Source organism: Carettochelys insculpta, chromosome 2 (genome assembly GCF_033958435.1).
Source record: "Carettochelys insculpta isolate YL-2023 chromosome 2, ASM3395843v1, whole genome shotgun sequence".
In the NCBI taxonomy this organism is placed as follows: Eukaryota; Metazoa; Chordata; order Testudines; family Carettochelyidae; genus Carettochelys; species Carettochelys insculpta.
Window position 1 is genome coordinate 7,240,781 of NC_134138.1, and position 20,870 is coordinate 7,261,650.

At 44.3% G+C, this 20,870-nt stretch overlaps 1 protein-coding gene across 1 annotated transcript in view; it reads left to right on the forward strand.

Moving 5' to 3' along the window:
- Positions 1-20,870, forward strand: part of ZC3H3 (zinc finger CCCH-type containing 3) — a 369,370-nt gene that overhangs the window by 205,086 nt on the left and 143,414 nt on the right. The window lies entirely within an intron of this gene.

Here is a 20,870-nt window from a genome sequence, read left to right on the forward strand (position 1 = left end):
TTCAGAGCGCTAGTCAGATTTTTGATGTTCTCCGTAGTAACTGTACCAGCCAGTGTGCTGGAGTGATAGAGTGTAACTGCATGGTACTTGTTTGCATTTTCAAATTTAGAAGCTAGCTTTGATTGTTAGTTCTTTGGGTCAATGCCTGTTTTGTTCCCTGTCTGTGCAGCACCTGCCATAATGGGAGCCTGGTCCCATAATGCAAACAATATATGTGTAGCTTGAGATCTCACCCCTCTTTCTGCTGACAGTGGGGAATCTTCACTTATTTCTCTATGGGGTGGCAAACATTTCCCTTATTCCTGTGTTCTGCAGTTGAGTTTTGATCCCCTCCTAGGGGGGATATCCAGAATTACCCTTGCAAGCAGCACAGCGGAGTTGTATTCTGAACTGTCTTTAAGAGCAGCCCGTCTCTCTGTGGTTGGTTTGTTTGCAGCCTCTGCTGCAAAGTACCAATAGCTCCAACTGAAATGGATTTTTAAAAGTGTCATTTTATTGAGAATTTTACCTTCCATCTTGTTGTTTATTAGGCTCTTAAAGGGAAAGCTTGTAATGCATCCATTGATCGAAATACCAATTGAATAGATGCGAGCACATAAAATTGTCCCGACCCTTTAATAATGGAGCAATATCATTTGTAATGTAGGCAGTGCAATTAGTATTGCCAACCAATACACTACCCCTTGATGGGTGCCTTTGAATCATTTTTATACATTAGTGTATACACTAACCAAGCACACTAACTTGCTTTAAAGTATCTAGCCAAGGAGTGATGAAGCCTTCAGAAGCGTGCAATTTTCTTTCAAGGATATTCTATCTTTCTTCCCCCCTTGATGTAGAGCCTAACCACATGCACACACTCTCACCTTAAGACTGTGGGTGAAATTATTAGTGTAAAGGTAACCGTGCAGGGTGAGGGGCTAGGAACAGTGCTTTGCACAAGTTTTATCCAGCCCAGCTCTGGTGCAGTTGCTACTTTAGTCTTCCTGTTCCAGATGCTCAGATGCTGCAGTGATGGGTATGGTAGAAGGACTGACTACTTGTGAATTTGGAGAACTAAATCTGGGACAGAAGTGTGAGATTCCTAGGAGTTTAAGACACAGGAAGTGCCACTTTCCCAGCTTTCTTGGGAAATCATATAAATGTTTATGTAGCACTTACCATATCCGGAGTAGTCAACTGCCTTTAATTAAAAATTATGTATTACCTCCTGATGTTTACACTACAGTTGATGTGACTTATAGAGCAAGTTTATGTGAAGACCTCGGAGAGCCAGGCTGATAAAGTTAGAGATTGCTAAAATGTCTGATGGGGAGTCAGTGAAGGGAAAGCTGAATATTGCCATTGGTAAAAACATAAGCTGGAAAAGAGGCAGGATCCATTTTTCTTTGACCCCCAAATATATGTGTAAATAGTTAGGCATGTGATTAGGAGTAGGATATACAGGTTCTGTTTCTGGATTTTCTTTGTGACTCTGAGCAAAGTGTCTAGGACACGTATTTTGAATGCCTCCATTTTGGATGCCCAAGTTGTGTTGTATTCAGCAATACAAAAGTAGACTGACCCCTGTCAAAATCCCAGACTCATTTTACATAGCAGTAGATGAGAAGCAAAACACAAATTCTGTTTCATGAGTTCCCCAGTTGGAACACATGCAGACGATGAAATGCAGTTTACTGGTCTCTGGCATTAGTTGGTGGATAAATGTAATGTGTGTGTTACTATGGAAGAATGTCGATGTTTCTTTGCTCTTGTTTTCCCTCTGACTCTGTATTACTCACCTGAGTGAGTTAACATGCTCCTTAAAAAGAACACGCTCCTTCTCTCTAGTATCAGGTCCAAAGAGGCAGTTTGTTGTGGTTCTCAGAACAGACACCCACATGTGGCAGTGCATTTCAGAAATGCTCTCAGGCCAATTGCACCTGACTGCAGCTTGTGTTAGGAAAGATCCATTCCATGTAATCTGAAAAAAAGCTATGATAAACTTCATAATAAACTACCCTGAGCTAACATAGTAAAAGAAAGCTAGTTAATGGGATGGTACTCCCATGGCCATCTAGCATAATTACTGATCTGCTATAGCATTAGAACTTTGCCTTTGTAAACCTACATACCAGGGAATTGTCAGTATTTCCATTCTAAATATTGGCTTAAGCAGTTAAATGGGACATTATCATGGGTTTTAGGCTGAAAATTGATCTTCCTTGAAAATGATTTATTCTAGACAGTCATACCTGCTGGAGTCTTTCTATATTTTTCTCAGTAATGCTGGCTACAAACTGTTGCAGTGGTGAAGAAGCTTTTAAAAGTGCTAAGACTTACAATTTATTGGAAGACTTGAGTAAACTGTGAACCATTGTTAAAAACCATTCCCCAAGTCCAAACACGGGGGGTCAGACAGTTCATGGAAAGCAGAGAGTGTGGGCCAAAGAGTATTTTAAAGATGAGGACAATTTTAAATTGCATCCTGAATTGAATGAGGAGTTAACGCAATATGTTGAGGATGCGATGTTGTGATCATATGTTTTTGTACATGTGGAGTAATTGAGCAGCTGGATTCTGCTTGTTGTACCATTGGGAAGCTCCAGAAAAGGGAATTGCCAAAGTCAAAACAGGACGCGACATAGGTATAAAGGAGATCTTAATAAAAAATATACTTGAGGCCATGGCATATCCAGCCAGCATTGTAGACATGGAAGATGAGTTCAAGCAGTAAAAAAGAGATGATTCAGTACTTAAATCTCTGCAGTTTAATCTCTAGATAAACAGTAGCTTCCAAACTCTGGATGAGGGGGACACGAGAATGAAATCTTGGTCAGGAGGTGCATGAGAAGCTAAAGTTGCAGCAAACAAGCTGCGTGCTAAGAAGGCAAGTGAAGTGTGAACATAAAGCATCATGTGTCTAAGAGACTGTGGTCATGGAGTGATTGAATAAACTGCGTTGTGCAAGATCACAGAGGAAAGCTCAAAATAAGAGGGTTAACACGATCCCAGTTATCCTTGAGGAAAGCAAGAGCTGCAGGAAGACAAGTGATTGAGATCACAGCAGCTGTTTGCTTTGAAGAGCAATGGTGAAATATTAATTACAGGTAGAAATGGCATCCTGCAGAGACCAATGGTGCTCTCCTGGCAGTTCTGCAAATCTACATTTGATGGGCTACCGCAGGCTACCTCACATTGCAGGGGAAGGTAAGGAGAAAGGCTCTTTTTGCCCATTGAAGTGAGAAGGAATAGAAATAGCACTGAAATGCCATGGCGAATGGGCACTGTAGAAAACACTGAGACACAGAATATTTCTGAGACCTTGCCACTGATGTCTGGAGAAGACAGGTGAAGAACTGGAAGAACTGCTCAATATGGTGAGGAAGGCAATGACATCTGTCATCTTCACACACCATGTGTAATTTGAAGGAACCACTCAGCAGTGGGGTGTGTCCGTCCGTCCTCTGGCAGGGCTCTGCTGGTGGCTCGTGAGACACAGAACACAGCAAGGGCCTTTGGAGGGCTCACAATAAGTATTAGAGGGATACTGTCCTAAGCTAAGAGAAATAAGGAACAGAAGAATGACTAGGGAACCCTTGGGACTGTGCTTTCGCCAGGCACCCATCAATCTAGCTAGGAAAGAGAGCAAAGAAACCCTTAGAGCAATTCAGCAGGTTTTGTAGAATATTCTCTTGATTCTTTTGCCTTGTCCTAGCTCAGAAGGGAGCCTCAGGACAGGTATATCTGCTAATGCTGCAGAGTATACTGAGGGAAAAATGATGGTGTTTCAGAGACATCTAAAGCTACTTGGTTGGGGGGTGAAATTTGCCTCTCTTTAGCGGGGCCAGCACAAGTCCTGAGCATAATTGAAATCCTCCTTAGCCCTTGTATGAAGGGCTTAGGGTGATACATAGGCCTTGTTCGATTGGATGAAAAGAATGATCTTAAACTACCTCCCTGACTTTGCAAACTGACAGTAAATGATGCCCATCTCTGGAGTTTGCCTGTGCAATTCAGATTGTATTAGACAAGGCCATTAGAATTAAAGAACCAATATGAACAATACTTTCAAATTCAGATGAAAAACTCTGTTGTTGTTAACCTCCTGTATTCCAAACTGCTATGCTCTGAGTCCAACAGTGGTTTCTGTTTGCTGGAAAATGTACTATGGAGAACAATAATCCATCACAGAAGTATTAACTCTATGGCTGGGATCATCTTTTACATTAAAGGTTGTGGTGTTCAGAAATTAAGGTAGTAGGAGCTGTTTAAGTGCCACTGACAGCAATAACAAAAAGTCCTGTGGCACCTTATAGACTCTCAGATATTTTGGAGCATAAGCTGACTCATGCATCTGACGAAGTGGGTCTTTGCCCACAAAAGTTATGCTCCAAATTATCTGTTAGTCTATAAGGTGCCACAGGACTTTTTGTTGTTTTTGAGAATACAGACTAACATGGCTACCTCTCTGATACTGGCAGCAATAGATCCTATACCCTGCAGTATTTGTGAGCATTTTATTCCCACTTTACATATAGAGAAACAGAGGCACAGAAGGGTGAAGTAACATGCCCAAGGTCACAATGGCTGACTCCAAGTCCACAATACTATCCACTAGACGACATGTGAGATTTTAGAAAGCATCTTCCAACAGATATAAATCTGTAAATCAGGGTGGGGCCTTTGTTTTGAGTTTTAAGTTGTTCTGGAGCATTCCTGTAAATTTCTCAAAGATCTGCGTGGGATGCAGAGCAGGGCCTGATAATAGGGAGATTGCAGGGTTTGTCCAGTCACTGTTGGCATATAGCTGCCTTGCATAACAGTTGAAAATAAAGGAGACAGAAAAGAACTGTGGTAGTGAGGAGGTTGAACATGTCACGGGACATTAAAGGTTATCTTCTCCTTTTAATTTATTTTGCTGCTCAAGCCATTAAGCTCCCTTATGCTCTTTCGCTGTTGTTGACCAATAAGTGATACTGTGAACAGACATGCAGCCTCAGGTTAAAATCTTTCCAGAGCATGTCTGCTCATTCTTTTCCTACAGTGGACAAGGAAGGAGCGTAACATAGGTTGACAGGGGTTGCACATGGTAAAATACCGTTCACGTGTTAAATTGTTACTCTCAGGCCTGATCTGTACACATCATGGCACAGGTTTAAGTGAAAAGGTGATTTTTAAAACCAGATGGTTAAATTGGTGCAGCTTTGTGTATGGCCATTATTAAATCAGTTTACACCTGGCTTTCATTGAGAGAGCTGTAAAATTGCTATAGGCAAGCTAAAGAGGTTTAATTAAAACTGGTGCAAGCTCGTGTGTAGACATTTGTGATTTATTTGTAGCAGAGCTGCAGTAGTTCCTATTGTTTAACATGTTCTTCTCTAAAGAGTCTGTTACCTAATCACCTGGCAAAGGTTCTTGGCACTTCCGTGAGACTCTCTAAAAGGGCCCGTTTGTCCTGAAGCTTGGGGGTGTAAGGAGCTGGTGCACCACGTCTGCAGACAAGGGGGAGAAATCATGGCTGGAAGCACAAATCAGAGTGAATTTGATTTGTGCTGTAATCCCTGTACTCTCACCTCTTGGAATCCTTAGACAGACCCATGCTGTTCTATGCAATGCTAGCTTTCTTTCAAAGCGGTCTAGGCTTGATAATGGGCTTGGCTCCATTGATTAGAGCTCCGTGGGGAATGTTGGCATAGTGCTTACCTGCACTGAACTTGCAAGAAACCACTTCTTCGTTCCAGACTTTTCTCTAGAGCCTTTCATGGTTTGCTTTTTAGAGGGGCTCAAAAAGCACTTTGTCCCCTTTGTGGCTCGTCATGTCTCTTGTTGGAGCTCTACCCCCACCTGGAATGCTCAGCACTCCCCATGTCTGTCCATGCTGCTGCTGAAGAATGAGTGGGAGAGCCTCACTTTGGGAAATCTGTGACTTCTCGTACCCAGGCATAGAGGACTGTGAGCACCGACTGTTACTGTGGGTGGGTGGGGGTGTGTGTGTGTGTACACACACATGTACACACAGTGAATTTCTAAGGTAGCTTAAAGTTGAAGTCAGAAGCTCACTGGATGGGGTTAGTTATGATCAGAACTTTGTAAATTCTCTCTTACTTAGACTAACTTGTGTAAAGCCAACTTCCTGTATTAGCTCTTCTTGACACCCATCTCCCCCATATGGAGATTTCAAGAACCGTAACAGCTTAACAATACAACCCTAGTATTTTCAGATGCTTTTAAAATGTACCTAACTGTGTTTTGAGGGGCACATTCTGTCTTGTTTGACTATAGAAAACTTCAGGTGCAATGGGACACTATGTAGTAACTGAAAACCATTTCACCTGCCTTGCCAGCACAATACTGGTTCCACAGCCAGGTTCTATCCGGTGGTGGGCAGTGCACAGCCCATGGGCCTCAGGTGGCCCATCTGGATTCTGTGTGTGGCCCGCAAGACATTTTGCGTACCATTACCAACTCCCAGGGCTGCAAGATTCCACTGGTTTCCATCGGTTTAGTTTTTTTCCTACCAGTAGTACTAAAGTGACAAACACAGTGTAAACGCGTGTGAGGTGAGGTGTGTGCTGATTGCAAGCTACGTTGACTGTGAGAGCCATGCTGTCCCTCGGTATCATATCAAAGTGCCGCAGTGGGTCAGGTGCCACACCTCACAAATTCTAGATATGCAAGCACTGTTAGTAAAACAAACTTATCCTGCGAGATGGTCCTGATTACAACAATCTAGCGGCCCACTGAGATGAAGGAAGGCCACTCAGTGGCCCACTCACTAGCCTAGGTTGCCCAGTGGCATTCTATGCAATTGTGTATAAGAAGGCAATTGTCTTCCTCACAATCAGTGGAGTGGCAGGTAGACAAAGGGGACTGATCCCAAAACCTCAATCAGGAGTGATGATTTGAGTTACGCAGTTGTGCCCATAGATACGCAGAGAGCAATTTGGGGAAGGGGCGAAGTGTTATCTGTGCTTTCCACAGCTAGTATTGTGTGTCATTAAGCACCATGTAAGTGCTATGGTGCTTACCGTCTCCAGCACAGAATGGTAGAGGTGACTGGCATGCGCTCAGGCCAGGCTGTGCTTTTGAGGTCTCAGCACACAGTGTTGTTGCCAACTGCAGTTTAAACTCAGAGTTGTGATTTTTCTCAGGAGCAACAGAGGAATTAAAGGGAGACGCTGTTATGCAACGGAAATGCATTCAAGAGAGAACTTGAAATAAATCCTGTGGGAACAGAGCAGCTGGATTATCGTTCTTGGGCAGCAACCCAGTCGGAAAGGGACAGCGTCAGAAGGTGGTGCAGCTAAATGTGATATCCTTGCTTTTCTTCAACCTTTTCTCCCCGCAGCAGAGCGCTGCCATGTAAGGGGACGCTGGACTGAGGGTCACCTTTGTTGTCCTAGTTCAGAGCTGTGCTGTGTTTTCATATCTTTCTTAGATTGAGGACTTTGGATTTAGTTTGTACTTGGGTGCTGGTGGAGCAAAGGATTTTCAGGTAGCACATAGACTGTGCGCAGGCTGGTGAATTAGGCCAGGCATGGTGTTGTGCTCTTCGCAGCTTTCTCCAGCCTACCAGGAGATAACCCCCCTTGCATCAGGAGCTTTAACAGAGCAGAAATATTTCTTAGAAAAGCTCAGAGCCAGCAAGTGCCTCTGTGTGACTTAAGATATTTCCCTGGCTTCCTTCTCAAAACTCTTTAACTATTGAAATATTTTGATATTCATGTTCTCCCTCCCATTCCCATCTCACCTGCTGGACAAGCAGGCACAGCCAAATTGCCCATTTTAGGATCACATCCTTTCATCTCCAGGGAATATTGGTTGCAACTTCATTTTAGGGGAAGATGTAAGAAAGGGGGAAGTTGTTTGGGATATCTTGTTTGTTTACATGCAAACAACTTTTAAACTAGGAAATACTTGGAAAGGTTCAGCGATTTGCCAGTTTGGCCTTTAAAGTACAAATCTTCCCAGTCAATTCAACAGAAGCCCTCACAGTAATTTTAATGTGACTTTGGAGTCTCTAAGCCTTTATAGCATTAAATATCTCTATTTAGTGCGAGTCAGCAGAGATGTTTCAGGGCCAAGTCAGTGGCTTTGCTCCTTCTTTGGGACAGGGTGATGCACCTGAAATGCATTTGTGTTAAAGTGTGCATATGAATGAGAAACTTACACTTCATATGTGGTCTAGTGGCCCTTTGAAGCAATAGAACTGGGAGCTGGGGTTCCTGTGTTCTAATTCCATCTCTGCAGGTGTTTGCAAACTAGTACAACTTAGGTAACCTCTCTGAGGCTGTCTGTCAAATATGTCTAATCACATCAAACTACTTTGTGAGGATGGTGGAGTGACTTAACTATTAGTTTGAGGCCCATTGAGGTCCTAACATGGAAGGTGTAGCGTTCTTGTTTATATTACTTGGCTGTTTCCAGTTGTGGCTGTTTTGAGAAGAGAATTTCTGCAGCATGTAGGAAGAGGAGAAGATGTCAATTTATTTAATGTGAATGATGTGAAACCACCCTCCTGCTTCTCATAACACCCTATTCTGCCCACCTCAATCTGCATTGCAGGTGCAATCAAGTGTTTGTTATTTAACAGTCAGCCATAAAAATGACTACGACAGTTTTGATTGCAAGATTAAGTAATAGGGTGAGCTGTGAAGACAAAAACTCTTTAGATAGCTTCAGTAATAGATATTGGCAAGGAGAAGACAGTGATTCTATGAAAGGTTTTAAAAATATGAAGAAAATATTAGATGCTTCAGAGGCAATTTGGTTTATTTACAGTTGATGCTAGTGGTTCTCTTCTTGTAGTGGGAGTTTCCTGTTATTGTCAAACCCTTGTTGTGCCAGCCAGCTGGGGTTATATGGCTTTTAAGGGTGGGGGTGGCTGCTTGCAATGGATGCAACGGACATGGAGGACCCTGCCAGGGAGGCTTGCAGCTGAAGGCCTCACAGAAACAGACACAAATCTGATTTGGTAACGTGGGAGAGCAAAGTGTCTGTTGCAGACACTTCAGGAAAAAAATAATCATTAGTTAAATGGCCACCGAGGGAAAACTTTCTGCTGAAATGCTGGTTTGCTCCACAGACAGCTGCTGAATAGACTTACCCTGTTATGCAGCAGCCAAGGGGATTTGGTGAGGGGCTGTGAGCTTTCTGAGCAGCACGCTCTCTGAAAAGAGCTCCCTTTCCAATTCCTGTGAGGTGTTGCCTGGTTAACAAGAAAGCTTCTGGGGCTGCTGTGGGAGGGCTTTTAGAGTCCAGCATCCCCCGCAGCTCTGCTTTTCTCTTCTCGAAGTGAAAACTGCCAGATTGACAGCCCAGAGGGCTAACACCTCTGGAGTGGAATCAGCAAAGGCAGCAGTGGGGCCAGCTCTCATGTGGTGCCCCATCAGCGAGTCCCCATTTGGGAAACTAGCTGCAAGGGTGAGAATGGAGCTGGGAACCGTGGCCTGTTTGGTCCTTAGCCTCCGTACTGATGCCACTAGGAAGCATGCCCACTGGGGTCAGCGGGTTTTTATGGGCAAAAGAAAAGCCTAGAGCACCTGGAACACTGAGAGCTGCCAGTCAGCATCCTCATCAAAATCTTATTTTCCCCCTTAAAAAAACAAAAAAAACCTTTTTGTTCCCAGAGCCTAGACACATTCTTCCTCCCTAAGCTTTCAGCCCTTATCTCCACCCCTTTTTGGTGCTCCCAAGTCACCGAAAACTCTTCCTCTTCTGCTTTCAAACTTTCCTCCCCGCACAGGAAACTTGGTGTTGTGGCCCACGCCATTCTCACTGCAAGTTCCCTCCTACAGGCCAGCCCCTCTCTGGGGAAGCCTCCACTGCTTCACATCTTTCACCTGACCATGCTCATAAATGTGAGAGGTGGAAGGAGTTCTTTGTGTTCATACTGTTTGGAAAAAATTCCTTCTTATTCTCCTTAAAGCTAGTGGCCAGAGATTTCTCTTTATGGTCCTTGGCTTCCCTTGTAAATTTTCTACAGTTCCTAGCTTCTGATATGTATTCCTTTCTTCCATTTGTTATTTGTATTTATTTTTTCATAGCTGCTGCCATTCTCCCTCTAAGCTGGGGCATTTTGTTAACCAGCACAGCCTTTTTTCCTCAGTTGCGGGACTGTATACAGAGTATAGAAGGGAAAGCCACCCGGAGAGACGTCTATAGCAGCAGAAACCTGCTTTGAATGGCCCGTGTAGAGTCTGTTGGAGCAGGAGTCCTTTCCTGTGCAACTTACACACAAGCTTAATTTAACTGGCGACGCTCATTCGACAACCCTAGAAATTTCTTGAACAAGAAGTGTTCATTCTGAGCAGTGATTTATGGCAGAGAGGAAGAAGCTGAATCTTTGGTTTCTCTGGATATTTGGAAATATGATTTTTAAGAAGGAGAAATTTTATGAAGAAGCTAGACACTCTTTTTGGGTCCAGTCTTAGCTCTTTTCAACTAAGTTTGTTTTGTTTGCAAGGAAATGGGACGGTTTATTGAGCCAAACAGTCTGATTAGCTGATCAGATTTTAGTGCCGCTTAACGCTATATTGTCTTGCTGAGTCCCTTACTTTCCTGAATCAGCTAGCCTGGACTGACACCTGAGTCGTTCTGGTCTGTTGGAAGAGGAAGTATATTTGCCAGGATTCAGTCTTACATAAAACAAGTGAGGAAAAACACAGGCTCTTAAGTGTTTTAAGCAGAGAAAATGGAAGAAAGCAAATCAAACTTGGTCAAGCGCGTGATTATGATGGGACAGACTAAAACCTCAGGTTGCTAGTGAAGTTGTTACTGTTCAGTAGTCAGTGGATTTAAAGGGGAAAGCCCAGACGTAATCACTGCTTAGCTCTGGGTTTGACCATTGGTAACACAAACAGTGGGATTCTGCTTTTGAACCTCTTGCTACTATTGGCAGCTGATCTTTGCTAGATGCTACACTGTTTTTAAAACACATTTTTATAGTGTCCCTCTACCCGCCCTGCTTTTTTTTTTTTTTTTCATTTTAAAATTTTATTTCCCCCATCCTCTCCTGTGCAGGAGTGGGGGAAAGACAGCCCTCAACCTTGTGTAGTCAAGGTTATGGCGATAAATTCTGTTGCATTGTCACTTCTATTCGGAGTAAATTGGCTGGCCGCTTTCGGGCTGAAGGGAAGATAATTTGCTGTAGTATTTCAAATGGATTAGAAATGGATTTGAAGGGAAAGTTCATGCCTCCCATTACAAAGGCTAGAAAGAAGACTATCTTAAGGCACTGTTCACTCTCTGGCCTTCATTATCCACGCTTAATACCTTTCCTATTTTCCAGCGTTAATGAAATTTCCTGCCGGAGCAGGCCTGCTGGACGGATGGGAAAAGTCTTTAGATCTGAGGGCTTGTGTTGTAGAAAAGGAATTACAAGCCCCTCATGTTGAGGGCTGGTGTATTCTTGAGGTCCTTGGCCCAGCTATTATCTCATTAATTTTATCCTCTCTTCTCAATACAGTTAGTTTCCAAAGGCCATCCTTTCCATTAGGGTAACAGTTGAGTAGAGAGCTGTGACACCACTGTGAATTAAAAGCTACAAGCTGTTTTTAGAGGCACCCTGTCCTCTTTTAGATGTGTCCTCCTTCCACCATACTGCCTCTCTCCCCAGGCCGCCCCAGACTTACAGCTTTTAACTTTTTGCTCAGACTTTTAGCTGGTGAGGCAAATGTCTTTTTAAGCCTGTGTAGGAGAGACCAGCAGAATATTACCTCCTGAGTTAGGTAACCATTTGGAACTCCAATGATTCCAGCTTAGATCTATAGTGCCTGCTTTAGGAAGGGAAGGGGGCTTTCATAAAGGCATGATTTGGGACCATTCAGTTCTAGGCAACACCCTCTCCCTTCTCTATGGGAGTAGATTATAAGTGCTCAGCAGATTCATATAATTCTCTTTCTCTGGCGCATGGTGCATAATGGATTTTTTCCAGTTAATTTCTGGATCTCTTATGCCACTGAAAATGAGACAGCTGGGTCCAGAGCTGAGCGGAGGTAGGCAGCATCCCAGCTTCCCATTCCAGTCTCTCCCACCAAGATTCAGACCTCCTTGCGCACAAACCTATGATCTTGGACAGCCTCCTGCTTAAGAAAAGACCTAGATGTGTAAAATTCTGTTCTAGACACATCTCTTCCAGAGACTATATTGAATTCTCCATCCTCATTTAACTGGAGACCCAAGCCAAATGGAAACTTATGATTCCAACAAGTGAAATACTAAGGAATTAAGCTCCATGTGCTGTATGAAATGCAGAAATTAAAAATAATTTCTGATGTGTTTCATGTAATCAGAGGTTATCAGAGCTTCCCTGCCTAGTACTCTACATACAGTAAGGTGAATTCAGGCAGAGAATGTATTCAGCCTTCTGCACCCCTACCCTCACTCCCATGTACAGTAGGTATTCCATAGCAATCCCTGCACCACTCTGAACTGTATCTTTTGCAAGCAGTGTGAAGACAGATAATAAAACTGCTGAAGCAGTAATGTAACTTCCTGGCGCCTCTCCCTCGGTCTTTCTGTCTCCAGCAGGGGAAACGGCTCTAAAGGTTATTGGAGCAGATTACAACTCCGTTTGGGAGTTCCCCCCCATTAACTTTGACTTTTCTAGAAATAAACATTTTTCAGGTCATGAGCCCTAGCTGGTAGGTGACCTGATCTTTCCAGGATCTTGGGGCTCTGACCGTAGGGGACAGGTGGAAGCCGTGTTCAGAGAAGTCACTAGTCAGATTCTGCCTGCCACAGAGAGAGTAGAAACAAAGACAAAAGATTCCAGCAATCACTGCAGTGGCACAAAGATTCCCTGGGCCAAAAACGCTGTCCCACCCTCAGTTCAGACTTGGACCTTATGTGTCTTGTCTCCACAGTGTCTTCAGGTCTGTGTCACCTACATGGGTGGCACAGTCTGTGGGCATGCAGACAAGCGTGTGCAGCCATGCTGCTGTGATTTCACTTCCTGGGGCTTGGGATGGCCATGTTCTATCCTGAAAAGGAGGAATTAAGATTGCAATATAAAGGCCTTTCTCTGGGCTCTCTGTTACTATGAGTGCCCACCCTGCCCCAAGTGCCTCCTTTGAGTCTCTAATCTCAGAAGAAAAATAAAGCGTCTTGTAGCATTTTGAAATATTATTGGCCCATTAGCTATGCTGTTTAGTCAATTCCCAGATCTTTCACCCCACAAGAATCCTACACTCCCGGGTTCCAGGCCCAGAGATTTTTCCTGAGCTGAATTTGAATGGGGCCCCTCTTTTAGGCATTAGTCCCACAAAGCAAATAATGCAGGCACCTGGTCTGAGCATGTAGTTCTCCTTAAACATACTGAGTCTTCATCCTTTCAAGTTTGTTTCCCAAGATTCCAGAAGTCTGGCTAGTTGTTGTGAAGGCAGGATGAGGAACAATGCTGTTTTCCTGTTCTGGGATCTCTTGTGTGATTCTTTGGCCTGGTCTTCACTTGAGAAGCCCTTCAGTTAACGCTGTGGTAGAACATATCCAACTGGAGCGGGAGGGCACCAATAGGCAGCTTGTCACTCCTACCTCTGCCTGCAAGTTAAGAAAGGCAAACTCCCCTGCAGAATTCTTCAAACTATGAGGCTATCCATTGCTTTTAAGTAGGGTTGTTGCTCCCCACATGCAAGCCTGGTTCCCTTGGAAGTTCTGGGCACGGACTACTTCTTTTCTCTTTATAAAGAATTAAATATTTATAAACTGCAGTGGTTGCTTTTAAAGAGTTAGCATTTGCCAGCAGGTACTGTACAGCTGTTTCTGTTCAGATACCAGGGAAACATGAGGTTTGATGAGGGTAGCAAATGGTGTCTTGTGAGCTAGTTTGTGACCACTTAATCGCTTGTAACTTGGTGATGGAGGGAAAATCTTTGTCAAGAATAGTTAGGGAAATTGCTGAAACTCTGAGAGCAACTGCTGGGCCTAAACTGGTTTATTAGTACAGGTCGATCCTCTGTCATCCAGCGCTCTTGGGACCTGACTGATACTGAACAAGAGAATTTACCAGACCACAGGAGGTCAATATTGTCTAACAATATGGGTGGGAGAGAGAACTACAGCAAGAACTGGCTACGATGGGAGTAAAATCCTTTTACCCCAAACGCTCATTTAGGTCGGGGGCGGGGGGAAGTTTATACTTCAGTTGGAAGTAGCATTCATTTGCCTAGCACATTACCAACACTTCCACTGCTTACTGGGCTCTTAGAAGACATTTCGGAGTAAATTAAAGATAAATAACAGCACGGAACACTGAGCGCCAGGACTAGTGGCTGGAAACAAACTTTAGGGGACCACGGGAATCTTGGTCACATCCAAGATAAGTGATCGTCCAGGAAACTGAAATCATGCCGGATTATGGATGATGTTGGACAAGAGAGTCCCAGATTAGAGAGGTCCAACCTATACCATGGTTTGAACAGTACTGAGTGCAAGCTCTTAGGTCTTGTATGTACAGGCCCTAAACCTTTCGCTTAACGTAGTTTTACATAACCTCTGCTTACACATAGCTTAGCTAGCCTGTGCGAATAGGGCCACGTACGGGACAGAAATTGCATTTATTCTAGAGAATTGAACTGATGGGCTAAGAGTGCTTTAACTGCAAACAGTTGCTGTGTCCATACAACCATGTTAATGCAAGTTTTTCTGCTCTTTGCTTTGTATTTAAGATGTTTATCTTCCAAATGAAGAATAAATTTTTTTTCCTCTGACCTAAATGAGTGTTTGGGGGGGTAAAAGGATTTTACTCCCATTGTAGCCAGTTCTTACTGTAGTTCTCTCTCTCACCCATATTGTATTGTGTGTAAGAGGATGTTAGTTTTTTAGACACCAAGTGGTGTAGAACACAGTTCAGTGATCGCTGATCTGCTAAATTAACCAAGTTACTTGACAGAAAAGCAAAGCCAGGGGCCACAAGTGATTCCACCAAGATTAATGCGCTTTCAGCATTCAGTTCCAACTTGCAGGAAGTGGCTAGGCTTATATACATTTTTTTCCAGTGAGAATTACCTCGTGTCTTGACAGGGACAGCTTTCACTTCAGCAGTTTGCACACATACAATTTGCTGCTAACACAGGAGGAGAAAAATAAGCATAACTTGCAGTAAGCTTCTCTTAGTGTGCTTTGCAACATGATAGATGTAAGATATTAACACCACAGCGTCTGTATGCCCTGAGCACTGCGTCAGCTTCGCTGAATTCCGTGCATCTCTGCTGGCAAGCTGGAGATGGAAATTTAAATGAGCATGTGGGGTTTTTTAATCCTACCAGAGATTAAAAGAAAATATTGAATGCTCCTCTATCAGCGTGATGCTGCACTAGCCAGGCCTTGTGTCTTGATCAATGTTATTTTAAAGGCATTTTTCTATGTTTTATGTGTTGAAATCCAAGTGAATAAATCCCATGTTACTAACCATTCCCGCCATTCTGCATGTACATAGGGATTATGGATACAGTCCTCTGTCTCTGAGCAAGCAAATACTGTATTCCTGACATCTACAGGCACGGAATTTCTATTCCAATCTGAAGTGTGTGTAGTTTTTAGTTTCTTGTAGGCATATCTTCCGCATGGAATTTCTGTGCGTGGATCTTTTGCTGTCATGTGGGAAAGCAGGCTAAGTATTTTCAAACCGTATTTGCTAACTTGAAGAGTCTTATATTTGTAGGGTGACCATCCATCCTGTATTTGGGATGCCAAAAAGGCACCCTGACTTATTTTTTAAAAGTGACTAATTGTCCCGTATTTGAGCCCTCCCCCGCTGACCTTTCCCGCCAGCAGCTGCACAGGTGTAGCTGCTGGTGGGAGTCATTTCTCTGAGCTTCAGGAAAGTGGGGGAGCATGGGTGGCTGCTGTTTCCCTGGGGCCAGCAGTGCCCACGGCTGCCATTTCACTGGGGCTTCCGGTGGCTGCCGCTTCCCTGGGGCTCCTGGCAGCTGCTGCTTCCCCAAGGCTCCTGCAGTGTGCCGATGGCTGCTGCTTCCTTGGGGCTCCTGGCAGCTGCTGCTTCCTTGGGGCTCCTGGCAGCTGCTGCTTCCCCGGGGCTCCGAGGCCCAGCGTGCCCGCTACTGTGGCTTCCCTGGGGCTCCAGTCGGCCGTTTCGCTGGGGCTCCAGGGCCAGGTGCGCCCGTGGCTGCCATTTCCCTCGGCTCCTTCCCAGCTCCTCAGGGCTTGGTGGAGCTGGGGGGAGCCGCCCCTCCCCCCATAACTCCCCATCCCATGTTTGGAACAGGGAGATATGGTAGCCCCAGATACTTGATTAGATTTTACACGGGGGATTAATTTTTGTTTGTTTGTTTTTTTAAGCTCAGGTGGAAATCACTCCATGTTCTGTTAAAAAGCTGTTTGCAGTGGTTCATTTTAGTCATAGCTTCTGTGTACTACAGCTACCACAGCCGGCGAAACTGTGCAGCATGTACCTTTTATCACACTTCAAATAAAAGGAAACTAACTGCACCATAAGGTGGGTAGCTTTAAGGAGGCCTTTTCCAGGCTTGTTTTCCAGAGATAGGTTTAAGTGTCTGTATTTAGAACAATAGTGAATGCAGGTGTCAATTTTAGGGATCTTGTTAATAAAACCCTGCAATCTAATGCAAATAGAAACACAGAGCCCTCAAAGCACAACAAACTAATTGACATCTTAAGTGCAGGCCTGTCCATGTAAGCCATTGTGTAGCTCGGAAAGAGGCCTATGCTCTTTGAAGGTATGTGTTTTTTTGGGTGCATGGGAGAGAGTCTTTGAGCATCTGTAGAGCTTTTCATGGCGGGATCTCAAAATAATTTATAAGCATTACGAAATGTAAGTCATTCCATCATCATCTTGTTGGTACAAATGAGAGGAACTGAGGCACAGCGTTTAAGTGATGTCACATAGCACGGGGCAGGAATGGGATTACACCCTCGGTATTCTTTTCTTTCGTTCAGTCTCTCCCCCACCCCATCACTCTTCTGCTGTAAATTCAAAGGTTCCCTTTTTATCTTTCAGTTGCCAGTGCCCCATGCAGGAACTATGTGATTTCAAAGAACCCGTGGTTTTGTTGCGAGGAAGTCAGTTTACTAATGCCATATAAAAAGCATCTAGCCCTGAACTTACTTCACTTTGTGCAAGATGGTTCTCTTTAATATTTCCTGTATGTGGAAAGTAGGCAACATACACGGAGAAGTGATGGAGATGCTATGACCCAACATGTGTGCTGCTGTTTTATTTTGAGGCCCTCTAGTCTGTAAATGAATACAGATCTCAATGTGTGGGTTCCACAGCTCGAGACTGAGGCAAACTAGGAACACAGGGATAATTAGCATGTAAGTCCACTTGACAATATGCCTCTCCATGTTAAAATACTTTCTGGAGCTGAGAGAGGGAAGGATAGTGTTTTATGGTTAGGAAATCTGGATTATGCGTTTACATAATTTGTGTTATCTCAGTGATGGACACCTTATTATGGTATTAGGTTCCATACTTGGTTTATATACACTATGACTCTGTGCATCCTCTCACAACATCTAGTTCAGTTCCCTAGTCCAGACTAGACCAAGGAACTAACCAGCCAGGGGACCACTTTCCGGGGGAAACTAATAGTCAGGGCCCTCACAAATATCTTGAAGATGGTACATCTCTGGCTCTGATATATCTGCAATTTGAATGAATTTGACAGCTAAAACTTGGCCACTGAGAGGCTTTTACCACAGATCCTTGGTATTCTACTCTGGGAACCAACAAAGCAAGCCCTGGCTCTTTACCCCTGCCCTGATGGGATGTAGGGAGAGGACAGGGGTTCCCGGAATGACCCAGCACCCTGGATCTTCTAGAGGCTGATCAAGGTCTTTGAATTGCTCCAGGAAGTGCATGGGATGAAGGTGCAGTTAACATGCTGTGTCTTATCTCTCCTGCTTAAAAGCAGGATCGGCACATTCTGCACAAGCTGAAACTTCTAAGTGGTCCAAGATCGGAGCGTCAGATAGCACGTGTTACTGCGTGGTTTAACTCAGAGTCTAGGAAACGAAGCCTGATCCTGACAGGTCTTTTGAATGTCAGGCTCTGGACTGATCACCTAATGAGTTTAGAGAGTGTCATCAGAACCAAGCCTTATGCAAACCAAGCACCCAGATCTAGAAACAATCATGCTCCCCACCCTCCAATGGAACTAGGTCTCTTTCCGGAGCAAAACACTTTCATGTTGATTTTTGGGTATATACGAGTCAAGTAAACAAGCTGGATGTGAGCTGATAACCCTCTGAAGTGTGGATGGGAGGGGTTAATTCCCATCTGCAGGCTGATCACTAGGCCATGACCTAGTTTAGCTAGACTTATTATGGATTTGAAAGTATTTATCTTCACAGCACCACTGTAGAGTGGGGGCGTCCATTTATCTTCATTTTATACAGAGGGAACTGAGGCAAAGTATGATTGAGGTGACCTGAACCCAACTTTTACAACTCCTCAGCTACTGCTCTAACACCTGGGCCATCCTCCTCACTGTATCTTGGGTTTGCACATTAGGACAGCAGAGAATCCAGGAAGAAATCAAGAGCAGCTCTTCCATTGTGCATTCCAATACAATCCACACACAGCTAACTTGTCTGTTCTTATATCCAGGCTTATGTTGTTTGTAGCTCCTTAAGACCGGGAAGTTCTTTTCTCTATTTCATATAAGTCCCTTGATATAAACACAGATCTTTAGACTTTAATAAGATGAGTAAGTCCCGAAGGACTTACCAAAGGGCTTACCAAAAAATCTGACTGCAGAATGCTGCAGCAGATCAGTTATTTTAAGGTTTCTCCCTCCCTCCATCAGTGGAAACTTGCAAGCAGATATGTAAGGTTGGTAGCCAATGGCAACAACCATCTTAAACGAATAGACTGTCAAACTAAGCACTAATAAATATGACTATTACATTTTACAATTCTCTTTTTCTTGGCAGCACATCTTCATTTAAAGGTAATGCTCGCAGGGCTTGCCTTCTGCTGATAGGGTGCCAGGCCTTAATTTACAGATATTCTTCAGTAATGTGTGGTTTATATACATTCTGTTAATAGCATTATGAGCATAATTTGTACTAATACAAAATTAGATCTGTAATTTGCATAAACAAATTAGTGTTTGGATTAGTGGTAAGTGGTTGATATTAGAGTGGATTTGATTTGGCTGCAACAATTCCGTGTGCAAAACAGCATCTGTACAAAAATGAGGCACATGGCTCTGCACAGGTTGAATGTAAGCTGGCATTACCTAGAAAAAGTCAGCCTGTCAGTTGGAAGAGTTTCCTGCAGTGAATGAGCAGAGGGAGGGTAGAGTTGCTCTTAAGGATATTCACATCCTTTATCAGCTGCTGGTCGTGTCATGGAGCTGTCAGCGTGCCCTAGACTAATTGTATCCCAGTGTCCTAAAAGCGCAAGGGCCAAGTGAGTGTGTTACACCTTTCTCCCCGACTCTTGGAAAGTAAGCACTGTCTTTATTCTCATCCCTCTGGCTGACTAGCCAATCTGCTCTTACAGCAGAGCAGGAGGGGCCAGGAAGTTGGTCCCAGCAGCTGTCCGTGCTGCCCTCACTTGGTTCCCAGTCTCTGCTTTCTCTGCTGCGTAGGCCTTGGGCAGATCAGTCTCTGTGCCTGATCTTAGGCAGAGCACAGATTAGACGTGTACCCTGCAAGAAGCACATGTAAGGCCATAAAGAGGTGCTGAAAGGCCACAGTTTGTGGATCACTTTCCTCTAGCTTTATGGCTCCAGGAAGTGGTGTTAGACTCTCTTCTGCTGCAGTGGGGGGCACAATCCAGTCACTGTTTGTCCTACATGTCTCTGCATTCCAGGCCTGCAACTATTGTCAGTTTCTTACAGTTGCAGATGGGCTGGTGGCCAGGTGTGGGGTCCCCCAGTACCTGCGTCTGGCTTGGCAGGACATCCTTACTATCCTTCCTTGGGGAGGCTCTGCAGAGAGGGCCTCTTCTCCAGCACTGGTGCAAAACAGGGGCATCCTGGGAAAAGGGGACTCCTTATGGCTTTAAATGAACCTTTGAACTCAGTTTTCTTGCCCTTGGCAGTTATGTGTCTTCCATGAGCCAGGAGTACAGACAGAATGTTCCAAACCACTGAGCTGTTGAGCCATCCTATGCTCAGTTTCACTGGGATGGCTGTGTTCACCTGTGTGTATTCCGATAGCAGTAAAGTCAGTTCTGTTTTTAGAAGGCACATAGAAACCTCATTGTGTTATATGCTTTCCTAAGCTAATAGGCACATATACAGCCCAGGGTTTATATGCACTGTGGGCTCAGCATTGGAGATACGTACTAGCGGTCAACAGAGCCAATTTGAGCAGGTCTGGGTCAACCAAAGCTGAGATGCCCTGGGAAGGCATTTGATGTTCCCTAGCTCCTCTCAGCCAGCTTCAAGACCCAGAGTTCTCTTCCAGCAGCATTCCCCCAAAGCTTCTGTTCTGGCTTGGGGAGGGCGGGGCAGCTCAGGCTGTAGGAAAGAGGGAATGAAGATGTACTATGTCCTTAGCAGAGAAAGCCATAAAGGAAGTAAACATGTTAAATAAGAGGAGTAGGAGAACCTGCGGTTTTCCTCCAGCCTGGGCTGTCAAACAGCAGGAGACGAGAACCCCTAATTCCTCTTGTTTCTTTAGAGCTCTCCATCATGACAGTAATACAGAACACAAGCAGGAAGGCTCCAGCTAGCAGTGCAAGTGGGTCTAGGTGGGCAGGAGATTCCTTATGAGGATCCTCACAAACAGCCACAGTATATACCCCAGGAATACCAGTCCTGGAACCTTTCCTTGCAACAAAGCCCACTGCCAGCTTTGTCCACATATCTTCTCTGGAAATACCATCACTGGACCCAACCAGGTTACTCACAGAATCAGGGGCACTTTCTAATGCTCCTCTACTAACATCATAT